The 11,436-nt window shown below is 34.8% G+C and overlaps 1 long non-coding RNA gene across 1 annotated transcript; it reads left to right on the plus strand.

The window, feature by feature from the left end:
- Window positions 1-485: 485 nt before the first annotated feature.
- LOC139142254 (uncharacterized) lies at window positions 486-1,445 on the plus strand. Its single transcript, XR_011554340.1, has 2 exons — window positions 486-852; window positions 1,252-1,445. It is a non-coding gene; the product is annotated as an uncharacterized lncRNA (long non-coding RNA).
- Window positions 1,446-11,436: the final 9,991 nt, after the last annotated feature.

The raw sequence follows: 11,436 nt of genomic DNA on the forward strand, positions 1-11,436 counted from the left end.
GCTGTGCTCCAAGCTATTCATCCCATCAATATAGTACATGTATACGGTACGTACAATGCACTGCAGCTTACAGTCTGTCCCATCGATGCCGCTGACAAAATCTCGCCTTCTGATAACATGGGTCGAGGTAAAAGGCTTTTGTCCATGTTTTCAGCGTTAGAGTTATATTGCCGAGCACAAATTTGAGGTTTAGGATTACACTCCATCCCGAGTCGCTGTACGAAAATTCAAAGCGCCGCTTCACCAACGTCCAACACGTTCTGTGTATCAGCTTCGAGCAGCCGACATGTTTACACTCTCCGGTCACGGTTCATCAAGGTCAGTTCGCGCATTGATATTGATTCTTCTTGCTGAAAGAATTTTTACTCTCTTTTTAGTCTTTCTATGATAAAAATAACCATTTTCATTAAACTAATAAATTAAATGCTATATCAGGTATGAAATATAACGTATTGGTGCAGATGTAGAGTCAATTCAAGCATTTAAAAACGGGACTACATTATCAATCGCGTAATGATTTATAGATCGCACTTCCGTTATCGTCATGAGGCTTGATCGGCGCGAAGTTAGATTTTAGTACCATCGGCCAGTGTCGGCTGCGTGCTTGTGAGCAGGGAGTTATCTAGTGGACAATTTCGTGATCTTTCTATGGAATCGCCAGCCAAATGATATCACATAGTTACAAAAACGTGTATACAGTACCAGGGACAGGCGGAGTTCTAAATTTGTGAACGCGAGCGGCAGTAAAGATGCCGACTATATTTTCTGAGTACGGTACTTACACACAGCACGGTGAGATGAGACCTGCAACCGGACCGGGAATCGTCCAGCGTCTGCGAGCCGTTCAGAAATGTAAGTCAATGTACCGTTCGTATGTACATCGATCGCTATAATTATGTTCTGTAATCGTTGTATTGCAATCTTTACCTAAAGATAAATTTTCGTTGAGTACTGATTCATACTGAATTCACTTTCGTTTCACAACAGTTACTTACTAACAGTGAGTGCTGAGATTTTTGCAGATTGTCGCCGTCGTGTATGTAAACAACATACGGCGAGTTGTCCGCTGTCGGACATTTTAATCATTATTAATTTAATTTTGATCATGAATATTTATGCATTTTCTGCTTCAATTTTTCAACTTCATTTTGTCTCATTTTCAAATAATTATCGATTTCTTTCATGAAATTTACAATGTTTGGTCAAACGGTAAAGACTTACACTCTTCCCTGAATGATTTATATTTTTCAGAATCCATTGCTGGTACACTAAACAGAGGGGACAAGAAATTCAGAGAACAGAAAGCCAAATCGCAGCCTTTGACAGTAATGTAAATGTTACATGAAACTTCTCAAGTCAAAAGAAAATCTTGACATGATCATGACACTTATGTGGCATGAAATGAACATGGCATATAAAATAAATTGTACCACAATTGAATTTAACCTTTTTTTCTCTGTCATCTTTTTGTTTATAATAACTTTATTTGCGCTGACGCCTGACCATTGTTTCTCGTGAAACTGGTATTTCAGAGTTTAGTTGGATAAATAATATTTATATATTGGCGGACTGTGGACAGCACAAGATGTGTTTTATCCAACTAAACTCTGAAATACCAGTTTCACGAGAAACAATGGTCAGCGCAAATAAAATAATTTGCTGTATGGAGTTTGCGGCAAATTTTCAGTAACATTCAAATTAATTTGCCGCAAGTTTGCTGCAAGGATTGTGCCGCAAATTTGCTGCAAAGAGTTTGCAGCAACGTTGCGGCAGGGAGTTTGCTGCATATTTGCAGCAAGTTCACAAGAAACCTAATTTGCATCTGAAAAATGAACCACCCGCATATTTGCGGCAAATAGTTTGCTGCAAATTTACTGCAAAGCTTGCGGCAAATTGCAGTAACAGTTTGCGGGAGGCCTGAAATTTCGGTAAGGGTTATTTCCTTTGACTAGTGACATTGTAACCCATGACTTGGAGTCTAGATTTTACAAACTGTTCATAGAGGCATTACATATACAGGCAGTATTGACATAATAAATTCTGAACATTTCCACATGGTCCAACATTAAAACAAAAACACTGTAAAAATATACATGACATTATTCCATATAAGTTGCAATACAGAACTACTTATGTGCTATAATTTCAAATATATTTCCAAATTGGCTAAAGTTGAAGCAATGTTATTCAAACAAAATCACATACAGTCAAACCTGTGTATAGTGGTCATGCAAGGGATCAAGAAAAGGTGACCACTTTCTATAAAGGTGTGTGGCATTAGTGTAGGTGGTGTGTTGACTGATAAATTTAAGAACAGATAACAGCAGTAACAAAGTTCAAAACCATAAATCTAATAATATATGGATGTAATTTTGGAAAGAGTCATTTTGCAGCCATAAAATCACTTCATATATACCCATTTCTTGCTTTCGATTCTAATCATTTTTGATGGACGTCATTCAAAGTTAGATATGCTGACCATTTATACACTGGTTTTGTTCCAAATTGGAGCAATTCCATGTAACCAATGACCACATAACAGAGGTGGCTGTTCTGTAGAGGACCTTTCACATGTAAATGCCACTGCTGTGCGCAAGGTAACCCACTCTAAAGAGTGACAGCTCTGTAAGGGTCACCGCTCTGTAAGGGTGATCAGTCTGTAAGATTTGACTTGATGAGTTCACTAATTAATAGTTTATTAGCATGCACCTTCAGCCACAAAACTAGTTTTTGATTCTCTGCAGAACTAATATTTGACAGTGAAAATTTTATGATCAAGAATGTCTATTACATAATCAAGATGTTATCAGATTTAAGTTTGCATCTACATTGATGAGTATTTGTTGAATATTTGGTTCCAGGAGATATGACTGTTCAAGCACAAACATGACTCAGTAGTGTTCTAAAGACTACGTATGCAAACAATGATATGTTCATACGATAATTCTATAACAATATACTTGATTGCACAAATAATGCTACAAATATCGCAAAAATTTTAATGTGTAAATGAGTTGTAGTTATTCAATGACAACAAATAAGAAATTAGATAGAAATACTCTAATATTAAATTTTTATGTTAAAATAAAGGAAAAATATAATGATAAATGATTATAGAAAAAAGTAGTTATCTTCAAAGATAAGCTCTTGAATAAATCCTTGACTGAATCTAAAAATGTTGAACTCATGGACAGACTGCGGTACAGGGGAAAGAAATCAGTCCCCTGGGGTGGGGAGGGAAGGGTTTTTTGTGCAACGGTTTACTTTATTTGATTTTATTAATTTTGACTGTGATATTTCAAATAAAGAGTTCAACTCAAAACCGTCTGACTGCTTTCTTTATTAATACAAGTTATGTTAGTAATTTGACAGTGGTACAGTGGTATTTCAAATTAAGCTTTCGACTCCAAACCATCTGACTGCTTTCTTTATTACTACAAGTCCATATCTCCTGTCAAATCTGTGTATAAATCACTGTAATTGCTCCGAAAACATTGCCAACTTGCTAACGCGCTGTCTGTACAGCCGTCCAACACGCAGTTTTACAGTGCATGAATGGTGTACATCACTGACTCTGACATCTGTGATAGCTCTAGTTACAATGTTGTAAGATTGACCAGTGTCCTGACTCTGTGACAGGGTGACCAGGCTCAACCATGTAGTTTTGGGTCTGTTCTGGGATCATCAGGTGGAAACCATAGCAACACAGCTGGACCTTGGTGTTCATCAAGTCTTTATGGAATGTTTTCAAAATGTCTGGAAAAGGAGAGATTAAATGAAAGAAAGGGACTTTGTTTCTGAACATTCAAGATGAATACAGAGCTGATGGTAATCATGGATCAATTTTTTGATTATTAGTCACACTGTTAATTAATGCCCCATCAACTAATAAAGACAAAAGGTATTTTCATTATATCTGTAAACCAACCACAGTTTCTTCATTCTCCCAATTTGAAATCATATTGAAATACCTATATGTTCAAACTGTCAACACGGCTTGTATGTGTGCTATTTTCCATGTTGATGATGAACATTCAAATCCAGTATGATTAGAAATTCATTTGTCAAAAAGAAAGTTTCATCTTGTACATGATACAATGTGATGTCAAGTTTACAACATTTTGGTACACTTTAAGTGACAGAAGAAAGAAAAGTTCTTGTTTTCGAGAAAATAATTGAACAAAATATTGAAAAATGTATAGATTTTTAATGTGTCCCAATCTTTTGACACTGATCATTTTTTACCTCTGTAAAAGCATTGTCTTTAGGCTTTACATCACAAATAACATGATCATCAAAATATTATGAATGCATTACTCAAGGGATCTCTTGACTCTGACATTTGAGAAAGTTGAAATGATATTTAGTAATGATAGAAAGTTAAAAATGATCTATAGTGAGGTTATACTCAAAGATTGGTGATCAAGTGACTTACCAGAATATAATTTTATATTATTCATACAGATCATTCTTGATGTTATAAAGACACCATGATTTTGTTGGTTTACAATTTGCTAATGCATTGGTGGGTTTGTGACCACACTCAACGATGGCTGCTCTCATATCATAGTAGAATGGCTGGCCCTAATTCCTAGAATTACAAATTATAAACAAAATATTGTATCGAGAAGATTCTTTGAAATTGAAAGTAATCATTGTTTCTGTGCTCTTATGTACTGGATTATTTTATCAGTAAATTAAATACAGGATATATTAACTTTCTCAATATTTCGCAAAGTGTTCACTGCTCTTGTCTTGAAGTTTTAAAATACGTGAAATATTTGTAATTTCAACGTTGCAAATCCTCTATCCCTTTCAAAGTCTGTTGATCTACTGCTGGTAACTCTAGCAAGCAGTTCAAGCCTTTCATTTGAAAATTAACAAAACATCAGTACAGTTCAACTTTTCTAAAACTGAATTAATAACATTCTAAACTATTTTCTTGCATCAGTGGGTGTTTAAGGTATCTAAATTGAAAGACTTAAACTTCTGCTTTTAAATCTGTCCTTTCTGAAATTGCAAATAAAAAATCAAGTGTCAGTGCAAAATTGAATTAACAACAAATCTTTTACTGACATTTGAAGCTCAAATTGGCCGCCGACCCTGTGTTCACCCTATTGAGGCAAATTAAATTACCGATAATCCATCAAACACTCTCTTTAATCCTTGAGCTTCACAATGCCCAAAGTGGACAGGATAAAAAAGTATCATAAAAGTCTTAGAGTTCAAATATCTCCTGAGCACATTCCACCTTAAACATTGAACTTCCTGAGCAAACCGACCATCCTATTTGCCTTTGTAGACATCACTTTCCTTTGTTATTTGAAAATCCTATTATGTTTGATTTGTAATTATTAGGGGATTTTGAATCATCCCTATAACATCCACTCTGCCTCAGTTTGCTTGTTATGCTACACAGATGACATTCTGTGATGCAGTAAAAATGTGATATCTGTTCTTTCATATATTTTCCAGTGGTTTAAAAACTACCTTCTTAATTATCTTGTTTCAATGTTTAACTAAATCAATCTCACGATACAAAGCACACAAAGACAATACAACATGAAAATATGTTATGGCTATGTACGTTTTGATACAAACAAGATGAATATCCTCTGTTTGATTTCATTATTAGTCTGTGGCAAAATTCTGAAGAGGTTATAAGTGCTGTAGAATTCTCTTCTTCACATACTTCTTTGTGTTCAAGTGTATGATACAAATTGCAAAAATCAAACACATTAGGAGAAATTTCAAGAAGCAATTTTTTTCTAAAAATTTTATTATGTGTTTATCCACCCTTTGAGCTGATTAGAAAACTTCATTGAATTGCAATCAGTCTGTTGCACAGGTCACAATTAAAAAGAGATTGTCACAATGTTTAAACTTTATCAAACAAATGTTAGATCTCATCAGTGTTTCACTTTAAAGCCCCTTTTTTGACACTAAAAAACATTTAAAAGCTCCAATTTAATTCTCTGTGAATTATTTTAATCCTCAGAGTAAGATATTTGTGAATGTATTCACCTTACAACTTTACATCTGTTGGTGAACCTCATTAACAATTCCAGTCACAACCTACATTGTGAATATTCATTGTCCTCAAGTGAACTGTGATAATGGCTACTTGCACCATGTGACTTAGCGTGGTATAAAGGTCAATCATGTGACATACTTTTGACCCCGGAAAAAGACCAAACAAAATTGCACTGTAAGTTCTTCTAAATGTTAAGCTAGTCCTGCAGACTGTGTTCAACTTTGACTTTAGGGATCATTTTGGTGTGTCACAATCCTTGGACAAGTATTCAACAAAACGTAAGTGTTCAATAAATCTTATCTTACCACCTACTGGTACATGTCAATTTACAGTAAAGAATTCTGCTTGCTGCCAGAAGTAGCTAGTACTTGTATTGTTACTTGATGGTTTTGAATTACATTAAATATTAACTCTAGTGTAACATTGAATAAATATCTTGATTTCTATATGATTGAAAATGTGATTTTTGAAGTAAACTATCATAAATTTTCGAACATGTTTTGAGAATATGGCATGGAACTTGATGAGATGAAAAATTTTGCTGGCTAAATTTCTATATTTCTGAAAGCATTGCATGAAATAACCATGTAACTTTTCATTTGTGATTGATGAACTGTTTTGTCGAGTTGTTGTAGCTAATTTGGAATCATGTATTGGTGGCAATGGGGTGGAGGCATGTGTCATAACCAAACGTCATGTATAGTGGTTGATACGGCTTGGCCCCCTGTAAATATGACCCCGTTTCAAAATTTAGTGAAACCCCTAAATACATGCAATGTTGCCAGCACGCTATGTTAATTTCAAGCAAGGGTTCTCTACATGCAACAATGCAACCAAGCTAATTGTTAATCTCAAGCAATGCTCAAATGGGCAACTGATTGACCCAAAGTTCACTACATCTGCACTTGTGATTTAGTTACTTTGGATACTGAAGTATTCTGACCTCAAGTAGTGTTGAAGTTCTCACACATAGGCTATTGTAGCTTTTTTGTGAGCTGGTGGAAAAGGGATTGATTGTTTGATATAAAACGGATCGGTTAACTTCAGATATAAAATGTAGATTTCTTTTATAGCAATGCCTTAAACATTCTAGTTCAAGTGATTTTTCCCTGCTCTGCCTTTTGAGTCAAATATTTCCTTCTAACAAACAAGTAACCAGAATGCTTTGAAATTGCATGTGCATGAGCCAAAACGTGTTTAACACTCAATTTTGGTGGTCAATTAGTTAATTGTACTAGTTTTCAGGATACCTGGTAAATTTGCCAATGTCTTTCCAAAGCACAGTACTGCTTCAAAACTCGTACCAATAACCTTTGCAATAGCATTTTTTGAACTGATTTTATGATACAGTTAAGTTTCAACTATCACTTTGGTCTGGCTGGCAAACTTTACAACTTACTGCTAGAAAGTTGGCACAGTCGTATTTTCATTATTTTCATTAGAAATTTTCTTTTCAGAAATTATTTTTTGTGGCTGTCAAATGTTGGTTAAGCTAGGGTGTTTACATTTTTTTGTTCTAAATAGTTTGATATGACCAAAACAGATATTCACAGCCCAACTCCTGGTAGAACTCAAGGCTGTATAAAAATAGTGACCAGTATGAGACGGAATGTGAGTGACAGAGATAGACCTTGCATCAACATTCATTGTAATTAACAATGGAGCCTGTTATCATTGGCAGTAATTTTCCAATAGCAGCTTTGATAGTTTAATATGTACCATATATCTAAGCTGTATTAATGGATGGTAAATCAACATAGTCAGTCAGTAACATTTTCTTTGTCAACTTAGTTTTATATGTCTAAGCAGCCAAGAGTGCTAGTCCAGCAAAACTTTGATAATTTACAGTGGTCACAAACATGCACAAATTCAAATTTTTGTTAAAATTATTTTGTAATTTGGATTCACTACTAATTTCTCATTGCCTGTGGTTTTGACTGACTGTAAATGCTAGCCTATAAACACAATTAAGCCTTTAATTCTCTAGTCTGCTTTTTGTGTATCTATGGACCAGCATGACAACGCTGCTTGTACCTTCAATTATTATATAAATTGAGACTAGAAATGGTTCATGATGGTAAACTACTTGATTGACTGTTTCCATACTGTTAACTGTGATACTGAGAAAATTACACAAATCTATGGTATAATTCTTTGTGACGACTTATACAATGGTTGTAATCATGCATAGGCTTCTAAAAGGACCTGCAAAATATATGCATTTGACTTCTTGGAATTTTATCAGACAAAAATTGACTTTGGCGATTGAAGGGTAAACAGTGCACTGCAGTAGTATCAATAATCAATTGATCTGAGTACAATTCATTGCATCAATCCAGTAAATATAAAATTTTACAATTCAAATGCTATTTTAAGGCTGAAATTCTCAAAACATGATAATAAACACATGGTTCAAATGTAAAAAAATCTATGTTTACAGTATATGTAAGTGTTGAAAGTAAATTAACACTGGAAGTAAAATTTTCCTATATGTTTTTAAAATATTTCATACAAAATTGTCTAAAATCACTTCTGGAGAAGGATGATTACAATTAACTTTTTCCATTCAATTCCTGAATAAACAAGTTTCTATGATCTATCTTAGCCATGATCACTAAGATTCTGCCATAGAATCAAGAATTTTGCAAGTTATATTATTGTAACTTTCATAGAAACTACAAAGTTTTCAAAATAAAACCAACAAAAAAGTACATCTGATGAAAATGATAATTACACAAGGTTCAAGAGTCCATTATTTTGATTGTCCTTTGATGTTTGTTATATCTACGGTATCATCTTGACGTCTAAGCTCACTGAAAGATGAAATTTTATTGAATATGGTTCTTAAGACTTTGATTTTACTGGTATGTTTCTCCATACACCAATTATCATGGTGATTCAATATTACTTGGATATGGATTGTTCATTAATGATCAATTGCAATATTACAGTTATAAATGCCTAGTATATATTATAATCCTGATATATCTGCCAAATGTAATAGTTACTCAAGTATTCTGATTGTAATAAGTATTCTGATTGTAATAAGTATTCTTGATACTACCTTTTATTAAATCATATTTGGTTACTTTTTAAATAATTTTGTTAAAGGCACAGACTTAATTTTCTACTTTCTTAAACTGTTGAAATACAATAATTCTAGTTTTGATTTACATGAATAACACTGGACGTTATAAACATTTATCAAATGATTACAAAAATTCTTTTACATGTGTCTCAGTGCACAGTACATGACTGAGAAATAAATAGAATACATTACTAAACTGAGAGAATAACAATGTTTAAAATCAAAGTCACAAATAGCGAAGTGACAACTGGGAAAACAAGCCTTTGTTAATTTGGACATGTGGATTGGGGAAGTGAAAGAAAAAGTTGTGCAACACTGACACCAGTTAGTTCCAATAGAACTTGCAATTGTTCACAAATTCTCTGCACTGGCAAAGTGATAACGAATGTATCTTTAAAAAGTCTACAATATTCCAAAGTTAGAAAATTATGGCAGCTAACACTGCTAAATAGTATGTAAGTACCCAGCAATTAAGAGCCAGCTTTTCAAAGTTAAAGGCCATTCTGTCTTGGTGTATAATCATAGCAAATGACACACTTTATTGGTCATCAAAACAAACTATTTATTAACAGAAACAGGCAAAATTGATGTCAGGCATGGATATTAAAATCTAACTGCATAGCATACAGTTCAATTTTTCATATCTTCTTTAAGATGACATAGCAATGAGTGTCTTTAAATGTTATTAAATCTAAGGACAGCTTTCGTTTGAGGAAATGAAGTCTGTTGGACACATAACTGCCATGAATTTGTGGAACTCGATCATCTAAATGATTTTGTAGCTTTGCAGCTAGTAATGCAGAATTCACATGAAAATGACTGGTTTTGAAATTTCAAGCATTTTCCAAATTACAATACTAGGTATTTCAAGTTAGACTGTTAATTGCCAAAATATGTTAAAAAATAAGACCCCGACACTTCATGCAGCAACGAATGCTAACTAAAGGGCCAGTAATGCTAACTAAAGGGCCAGTAATGCTAACTAAAGGGCCACTAATGCTAACTAAAGGGCCAGTAATGCTAACTAAAGGGCCAGTAATGCTAACTAAAGGGCCAGTAATGCTAACTAAAGGGCCACTAATGCTAACTAAAGGGCCACTAATGCTAACTAAAGGGCCACTAATGCTAACTAAAGGGCCACTAATGCTAACTAAAAGGCCACTAATGCTAACTAAAGGGCCAGTAATGCTAACTAAAGGGCCAGTAATGCTAACTAAAGGGCCACTAATGCTAACTAAAGGGCCACTAATGCTAACTAAAGGGCCAGTAATGCTAACTAAAGGGCCACTAATGCTAACTAAAGGGCCACTAATGCTAACTAAAGGGCCAGTAATGCTAACTAAAGGGCCAGTAATGCTAACTAAAGGGCCAGTAATGCTAACTAAAGGGCCACTAATGCTAACTAAAGGGCCACTAATGCTAACTAAAGGGCCACTAATGCTAACTAAAGGGCCACTAATGCTAACTAAAGGGCCACTAATGCTAACTAAAGGGCCAGTAATGCTAACTAAAGGGCCAGTAATGCTAACTAAAGGGCCACTAATGCTAACTAAAGGGCCAGTAATGCTAACTAAAGGGCCACTAATGCTAACTAAAGGGCCAGTAATGCTAACTAAATGGCCAGTAATGCTAACTAAAGGGCCAGTAATGCTAACTAAAGGGCCACTAATGCTAACTAAAGGGCCACTAATGCTAACTAAAGGCCAGTAATGCTAACTAAATGGCCAGTAATGCTAACTAAAGGGCCACTAATGCTAACTAAAGGGCCACTAATGCTAACTAAAGGGCCACTAATGCTAACTAAAGGGCCACTAATGCTAACTAAAGGGCCACTAATGCTAACTAAAGGGCCACTAATGCTAACTAAAGGGCCACTAATGCTAACTAAAGGGCCACTAATGCTAACTAAAGGGCCACTAATGCTAACTAAAGGGCCACTAATGCTAACTAAAGGGCCAGTAATGCTAACTAAAGGGCCACTAATGCTAACTAAAGGGCCAGTAATGCTAACTAAAGGGCACTAATGCTAACTAAAGGGCCGTAATGCTAACTAAAGGGCCACTAATGCTAACTAAAGGGCCACTAATGCTAACTAAAGGGCCACTAATGCTAACTAAAGGGCCACTAATGCTAACTAAAGGGCCACTAATGCTAACTAAAGGGCCACTAATGCTAACTAAAGGGCCAGTAATGCTAACTAACTAAAGGGCCACTAATGCTAACTAAAGGGCCACTAATGCTAACTAAAGGGCCAGTAATGCTAACTAAAGGGCCAGTAATGCTAACTTAATGATGATATTTTTCATTACTTTTT

Source organism: Ptychodera flava, chromosome 1 (genome assembly GCF_041260155.1).
Source record: "Ptychodera flava strain L36383 chromosome 1, AS_Pfla_20210202, whole genome shotgun sequence".
In the NCBI taxonomy this organism is placed as follows: domain Eukaryota; kingdom Metazoa; phylum Hemichordata; class Enteropneusta; family Ptychoderidae; genus Ptychodera; species Ptychodera flava.